Raw genomic sequence first — 9,030 nt, 5'->3', positions numbered from 1 at the left:
TCAGACGTACATATTTGTACCAAATGTATACATCTGTACATAAATGGTACATATTAGGACCTTTTTAAAAGGTACCGCCCCATTTACAAAAAAAATTACCTTTTTATTCTGACAGTGTACTTGCACTTTAAAGCACAAAACGTGTGTGCATATTATCTTATATTGCAAGAACATAAATGCAGCAGGTTTATAAAAACAAGATGCAGTGAACCCAGCCAATAAATACAGTATCTGTCTGACAATAAAAATCTGTTGGCCGCCCCCATCCAGCTGAAGAGAAGACTAATAAGATTGTCATCAATATAGGTGTCACAGTGACTGGACTGCATTCACTATACTGGACATGACTTGTGTTTCAGTGCAGCTGAAAGCCCCAAAAAGCACCCCTTCACAACAACAGGAAAACATATGACATGCCACCACCGTAGCCATGGATACAGGAAGAGCCTCAACATTAGCAGCAGGAATTTGGAGAAAACTCTTTCAAAAGTGTCTGTCAACAACTTGTGTAGCAGCAGCATAGTGCAGGTGCCAACGTTTTATATAGATCTCTGAACATATATAGCCCTTATTTCTTTGTCTTCTTGTTTTTGAGCTAGGCGTCTACTGAAGGGCACTTCAGTAAATGAAATAGTATAATGTAGTCTACTGTAATGTGGCAGTATTTTATACAGTATATATACAGCTGTAATTGGGTCCCTAGTGCTTGTATTAACCTATAAAATGTGAACAAGATCAACCCAGTAACTTAGTTTTGGTAAACCATTCTCTGCAAGCATAAAAAATAGGTCATTTAAAATTTGGCTCCCCTTGTGATGTCAGAACGGGGATAATACCGCCCCTTAATCTGTACTATTCAACCACGGCACTGACATTTAGTGCAGAGATCAGCTCATTTGCATTTAAAAGGACACACCCAAAAACGGCACATTATTGCTCATGTCTACAAAGTGGCAATTTTAATATGTCATAATAAATTATCTATATGGTATTTTGAGCTAAAACCTAACATACGTACTCTGGGGACACCAAAGATTTATTTAACACCTTAAAAAAAGTCTCAAAAAAGTGAAAAGTCCTCTTTAAGAGTGTAACTCAAAATAAAAGCATTTTGTTCTCATTAAAACAAATTATTAAGCAGCTTCATTAAAGGTCATTATTGCATTGGCACCATGTTGCTATGCAACTAAAATGATGCTCAGTTATGTGTTGCAGAAGTGATATATTGAACAAATAATGTCATATTTATTTACACATTTGGCAGACACTTTTATCCAAAGCGCATTACAATGCGTTCAAGCTATAAATTTTCAATAAATTGTGTGTTCCCTGCAAAATAAATCCACAACCTTATACCTAACACAATGCTCTACCAGTTATAATAACACTTATAATTTACACCATACATTTTATATTTTAACAACAACACTGAAATACTATATTGACTAATAAACTTTTATGACCACACTCTCAGAAAAAAAGGTGCAAAAGTTGTACATTTTTGTCACTGGGACTGTACCTTTTTAAAAGGTCCTAATAGGTACAAAAGTGTACTTTAAAAAAAGATACAGCCACAGTGACAAACCTTGTAACTTCATGTACTTTTCGAAGAGTGCAAAAATAGAATATAATAAGATTCAAGAATATAACAGCAATATTAAAATGACTAGGGGACAATCCACTGTTCAATATGACCACTCTGGCAACGGAAGTCCCTGCCTTTTAGTTAAAAAGAACCAATCATCAATTGATAAAGACTGAAAATTCTCTGGGGGAGGGGCTTGAGGGTTCTTGCCAACCAATGTTGTCAGATGTATGATAATTATTGTATTTGTACCATAATTTTGACCGTGATGCACAATCAATAATGGAAAAAAAATCCCATAATGTACGATAATTTCCACATGTTGTGACGCTTCAAATGGTTGTTGCAATCATTTGGCTTTTATAGTTATTGATCTATCTATTGATCCTATATCTACCATCATAATTGTGAGGAGAATGTAAATACATGTACGTGTAACGCATGTCTTCTATCTCTTGGTTTTGGCTAGAAGGGATATAGCTATGGCCTAAATCTCGCTAGATGTTGGGTTTAGGGTTAGGTTTGTGATAAAACGGTGCTCATTCAGCGAGATTTATTGATTGCTGTTTCCCTTCTTGGCACAACTCAATCTCTACTTACAATATGTCTTCTCGGCCTATCTTCATTGAGAATGACTCTCTTTTTTCCCCAGTTGTTTTGACCCTTCGACTAAGGTACACTTAGTCATTTATCTACTGGGAAAAGCTATCAAAAGTTGTTTGTCTAGATAAAATAGCTGTATTCTGTACATTTGACTTTTGTACAATCATTTTCTTCCAAATACCATAATTTTGAGGTTCTGGTACGATACTTTTTACATTTCCAATCTGGCAACACTGTTGCCAACCTGTATGCATGTGCAGCAGCTGAAATTATCTGGAAAAATGTGTTTTTAAAGGGTTAGTTCGCACCAAAAAGTGTTTAAAAAATTGTCTCATGAAAGCAGCACTGATGCCGTTTAACCTTTCTAGGCTTTGAAAGATGTGAGTTGTGTTGCTGTCTGTGAGAGGTCAGAAGGCACTCAGATTTCATCAAAAATATCTTAATTTGTCTTCCGAAGATGAACGAAGGTCTTGTGGAATGACATGAGAAATTAATTGCAAAATTCTTGAACTAACCCTTTGAACATCTTGAAACAAACGTTAGTTGCTGTCAGCTTTAAAGGCACAATTCACTTTTAAAAAGTAAAAAAAAGCTTATTTTCCGACTCCCATAGAGTTAAACATTTGATTTTTACCGTTTTGGAATCCATTCAGCCGATCTCCGGTTCTGGCGGTATTACTTTTAGCATAGCTTAGCATAATCCATTGAATCCTTACGCAGCACCCGAAAATAGCCCCCTGGGTCACTTTCAATAGCAGGGGACTATTTTCGGGCACTATGGTATGGCAGCAAAGTCCTTGATTATTACGCCAGAGTGAGAGTATAGTTCCTATCGGCCTAGAAAATCCCAACTTTTAATTTTTGCGTCGGTCTTAGTACATGATGTAACTACAGAAGAGTTAAGTTTTAAATAAGAAAATATCGAAACTCTATGGTTATTTTTAGCGCGATGCTAATGGTCTAATCAGATTCAATGGATTATGCTAAGCTATGCTAAAAGTGCTACCGCCAGACCAGGATATCAGCTGAAAGGATTCCAAAATGGTAAAAATCAAATGTTTAACTCTAGGGCAGTGGTTCCCAAACTTTTTTAGCGTGTGGCCCCCCTTGTGTAGAGTGCATTTTTTGCGGCCCCCGGAAAGAAAATTTATGACAAAAACAGTTTTAAAATGTAATATTTTAATTAAACAAAATATATAAAATTATACCTAGTAGTGCTGTTGGTTAGTTGGCTTATTATTTTTTAGGTTTAATTACACAGAATTCATGATAAATTAATGTACTTTATAAAATGTCATAAAACTGGGGCCCCCCTGGCACCATCTCGCGGCCCCCAGTTTGAAAACCCCTGCTCTAGAGGACTTGGAAAATTAGCCTATTTTCAAAAAAGTGGAGTGTTTCTTTAATTCTTGGTCAGAAATATATTTTTTTAATTTTGTTTTTACTGTAGCATGTGATTTTAAGGATATCAGACTTTAGTCTTGCATGACTGAAATAACAGCCTGGCGTGACTTCCTTAAAGGAACTTTGATTATACATACTTATATTTCAGTAAAACCATAAAATAATAATAATAATAATAAAAATTATTTTAAGGATTAATAAGTGTTTGGCTTAGGCAAACTAAACCAATATTAAACAACATCATAATAATAATGCAAGTTATTGCTATCATTAAGCCCTGTTATTATTATGGTGTTGCTATTGTTTGTTTTCTATATTAAAATCTTGATAAAGTATTTTACAATTCAGTCATTAATTTATTTATTTATTTTTCTTTACCCCTAAATAAAACGTCCGGTCTGTAATTATGCCGGTTTAGAATGAGCTCCAGAAACACATGCTGGTTTCACGAGGAATCTCAAAGGTCAACAGGCCAACGCTTGAATATTCAGAACCCCTCCACGAGTCTCCCCTAAGCTCCAAACCCAACTTCTTAATTACAGTCGACATAACCCATTTAATCCCATTGTAATTAATACGGGACTCAGCGTGCAGTGGTATTGGGCTGAGAAGGGCAAAGAAAATTAGACACAGACTACAATCAGTGAGAGAGCAAACTCGGTCAGAGAGCTGAAGGGACAATTACAGTATCTGTCCTGATGAAACAAAAGAGAAACTGTATAATTTGTGTCGTAAAACTGTCGTGTCAACTGCACCCGCCATACATAGCATGCTGGGTATTCAACATCATGCATAATGGTGCCAAAATACAGGAGTTTACAGATTAGTCAAACGCCATATTCATAATACTGTATGTTTATAAAGCTTTCGAGCACCATTCATTATCCAGCATACTCTCTCTCTGCAATGCATTAATACAGATTAGTTTACTTGAATGACCATCCTGTTTCATGGTCCATTTGGATTATATGCCGTAGTCAGCATCAATGAATTTGTCTGCTTCAGCATACAGTAGAATTTCATTTGATAAGACTTTAACACACTGGTATGCCAAACCTTACACACAACTTTGCAAGAATATAAGGTTGAAAGACAGCCAAAGGCTTTTTTCTCTTGGGGATCAGCCCTCGAACAAGCGTAAAGCAGACAGATTAGATAGCGGGTGATGTAGCACCACAATAATGACTCATTCAGTCCTAACTAACGTTAATCAATGCTGGCAGCTGGGGTGCAGATTCAGCTCTTTAAATGGCATTTACATTGCATAGTAGCCTTGAAAGGCTAAGCGGAAACAAAGAGACGACCACATTTAAACGGATGACAAAATTGCATCAGTTTAGCTATAATGAAATTGTGTCCTCACATTCCATGTTGCCACCATCAAAAAGCCTGTTTAAGGCTTTCATAATGCAATTTTCTGCCAACCTCAACACCCCGGAGAGATGTGATTGTATTCCTTAGGAGAAAAAAATGACATTTTTCTGGGAAATAAAAGCGACAGGACCTGAAGGACACCAATTATCATGCTCTCAAAGGAAAGACATGGCAACCCCACAAAACACAGGACTATACTGAAGGGCTGGTGTCCTGCTGAGTTTCACTTTAATCCTAATCAAAAACATGTGAACCTTATCAAGGTTTTCAGGATTACTTGAAAATTACAAGCGGGCGCTTTTGATGAGGGCTGGACCTAAACTCTGCAGGACACCAGCTCTTCAGGACCAAAGTTAAAAAGCAACTACAGTATAGGAGAAATCTAGGAGACCACAGTTTAATGTCGTAAAAATACATACAAGTTCAATTTAAAGGTGCAGTGTGTAAATTTTAGCAGCATCTAGTGGTGAGGTTGCGAATTGCAATGAACGGCTCAGTCCACTGCTCACCCCTTGTTTTTGAAATACATAGAGAAGCTACGGTAGCCGCCACCGGAAAAACATGTCATCGTCGGAGACAACTTAGTAAAATAGTTTGTCCGTGAAGGGCTTCTGTAGAAACATGGCTGCTCAAAATGGCGACTTCCACGTAAGGGGGGACCCTCTGTGTATGTAGATAAAAACGTCTCATTCTAAGGTAATAAAAACATAACGGTTCATTATAAAAAGGTCTTTATAAACCCCTGATAATATAGTTTTGTTTATTATTTTGCATTTCTGTCAAGAGATCCTTCTAAAAATTACACACTGCACCTTTAAAGCAAAAAAAGATCAACACCTTACGAAATTTAATTGAAAATTAGCCATGTTTTTTTTTAGTAAAACCATGGTAATTTTCATGAGGGCATCTTTACAGTGGAAAAGTAAACCTAGTTCTTTTATAAAACTGTCTTCCCATCAAATTCTGTTATACACCATTTAATACATTTTTCTAATCTCAACCTGTAGAGCCGGGGACACGTAATCTCTGCATCGGTTGCCCTATTCATCTTTCCATTTCCTTTGCAGTGGTTGGACTGAAGATGTTTTAGTGATTGCCCTGTATTAAAGGGAAGAGAACACTAAGCTAGAAATTAGATTGTAACCAGCTGACAGAATCTATCAAGAAATTATAATTTATCAAAGGCTTTACTGCCAACCCAAAACATCAGAAAATAACAAAGTGTTGCATTATTATTAGAGGCTTGGACTGCTCTGGCAAAAATATAAAAAAAGTGTTGCATTAAAATCACAGCCTTGTACTGCACAACCTAAAACTTAATTTTAAAAAGTATTGCAGTATTACTAGAGGCATGAACTGCACAACCTAAAAGATTAAAAAGATCAAAACGTGTTGCATTATTTGTAGAGGTTCAGACTGTGCAACAGAAAAGATCAGAAAATAGAAAAAGGTGTTGCATTATTATTAGAGCCTTGTACTGCAAAACCTAAACTTCAGAAAATGATAAAGTATTGCATTATTATCAGAGGTTTGTACTGCACAACCCCCGAAAAATATGAAGATAACAATGCGTTGCATTAATATCACAGGCTTACTGTATACTGCACAACCTAAAATATCAAGAAGTGATTCTCGCGAAATTAGACTTATGAGGTGTCATGAAACATTTTGATAAAAAAGTAAATGCAAAATAAGAAAATAAGAAGCAAACAGTTACAAACATCTCTTCACACTGTAAAAAATACTTTGCTGCCCTAAAACTTCTTGTTGAATCAACTCGGATTTACAAGTCATCTCAACTTACTTTTATTTATCTTGACTAGAGATGAGTTGTTATAACTACAGGTGAGTTGTTACAGTATAACTTATAAAATTAAGTTGACTTTTCTCAACTATATTTTATAAGTTGTGACAACTCATCTTTGTTGACATGACTTGTAAGTCTTAGTTGATCCAACAAAAAATTTCAAGGCAGCAAAATATTTTTTACAGTGCATGTACTATTTTGCACATGATTTCAAATTACATCATACAAACCAATTTTGTTGTTTTTTCCACATTTAAGGGGAACATTTTCATTACCGCAACGTGTCCATGACTGGATTTGGGTTCTTTGACATGGAAATATTTATAATTTAAAAAATCTAAAAAATAAAATGCTATTCAGTGCATGTTGTACTAAACATTTACAGTAAAGAAACATGTGGTATTTGGTAATCATTGGTAAATGTAGAGACAATAATAAGAAATATAAATGTGTCCAAGATAAATTTTCTCATCCTCCGCAACAATTTTTAATCATTGTTTAAGGCCTCAAGGAACTAACATTTTCAAAAAAAAAAAAATAGTTGGAAGGGACATAATTGACTGTGATACTCAAGATGACTACCAGGTAAGCAGTTCATATTTTTTCTCTCCAGATAAAAGTTGAAATTTTGATTTTGTTTGTCATAGTACCTAGACAACCTTTTAGTTCTCATTACCGAAACATGAGTTTGTAAATGCATATATTTAATGTAATATAATGTTGCGGTAATGATAATTTTTGATAATGATAATCTAAAAAATGTAAATAATTCTATAGAAAATATTTTTAAATCCTCTAAAAATAATGGTTATAGTAAGTTCAGACCTTAATCTTATACTGTATGTGCAAAAAAATTTTGGCTCCAAGGGTTTTTTAAAAAATCTGTTGCTGGACACCTTCTAAATCTGGATTTCTGGATATATACGAGTCTGCATTAATGTGTAAAAAGAAACTGAGTGTCCTGCTGAGAAAAAAATATTTGGACATCTTAAGACTGCTTGCCAGTGGCGACCGGTGACTTCTTTTTCGAGGGCGCACGATTCGAAGTTCGTCACAACATGTATGTAGCCTGTCATGTGTGTGGTTCGTCATTTCAAAATATGTGTTCAGCGCATCAAGTGCACCTATGTGCATATATAAGTGCCTGGTGCAGATGCGTCTAAAGGGTTTATGATAAAAGAGACACTCGCGTTTGCCAGATACTCACATAATCCCATGCGTAGTCAGAGTTTACCCTGCTGAAAAAAAATTCTAATGGTTTTATTGGGAATTTTATTGGTTCTAATGGAATATGGCCCAAAACACACTACAGTGTAGTGGTTTTAATGGTAAAAGCTAATGGTTCCTATTGGTATTTTAATGGAAACCATTAGAATTTTCTGTAATGGTTTTATTGTTTATTTCAGCAGGGTACTGTTAAGTGAGTGTCTTGCGTGTTTTTTGTGAACGGTTGCGTTTTTTTCATCATAAACAGTTTTGAAGCATGTGCAGCAGGCACTTATTTTGGCAAGACACGTGATGCACATGGTTCACATGACGCAACAAACACATACCTTGAAAACACGAGCAACACACACATGACACTCTGAACCCCCATCGAAAAAGTTGATGATATTAATCTAACCTTAAGGCTATAGCAAGCATGTAAAAACGATTAACATCAGCAATTCTATATTAATGATTTACAATATAAAATGTTTATCTTCTACAAGATATTTAACTTCTGCCTAACCATCTAAAAACTACAAATATCTCAAAAATAACTTACTACAGATAAATGCGCATATGTCAAAATGCTAATGCTTTATGTGGCTGAGGCATAAACAGTTGATTGTACAAATGCTTGGCAGATGTTGCTGTGGTAGAAGTGTTAGCGTGCCATATGTGCAACTGTCTAGCTCAGTATGCTTTTGTCTGAAACTGAGTCAGAGGGGAACTGACTTACCTTTTAGCACATCCTCTCTATACAGCCCACAGCTATACACACACACAAATTCACAGCAATACACACACACATATATAAACAGCTATTCAGTTAATTTTGTTTGGAGATCTCTACTGTGCTGTTGTGAGAGAAAATCTAAGAATTAAAACAAATAGTTTAATTGCTTTAAATCATTCTGGGTAAACTATATGTTCCAGATTCGTGTCTTATAGTTGCAAGGTTTTAGATGTCAGAGTAAATTGCAGCTTGCAACAAATCTTAAATAAAGCAGCTATTCAGATGTTGATTAACATTATCCAGTACTGCACAATC

Source organism: Misgurnus anguillicaudatus, chromosome 8 (assembly GCF_027580225.2).
Source record: "Misgurnus anguillicaudatus chromosome 8, ASM2758022v2, whole genome shotgun sequence".
NCBI lineage: Eukaryota > Metazoa > Chordata > Actinopteri > Cypriniformes > Cobitidae > Misgurnus > Misgurnus anguillicaudatus.
Note: the sequence above shows the minus strand (reverse complement) of the source record.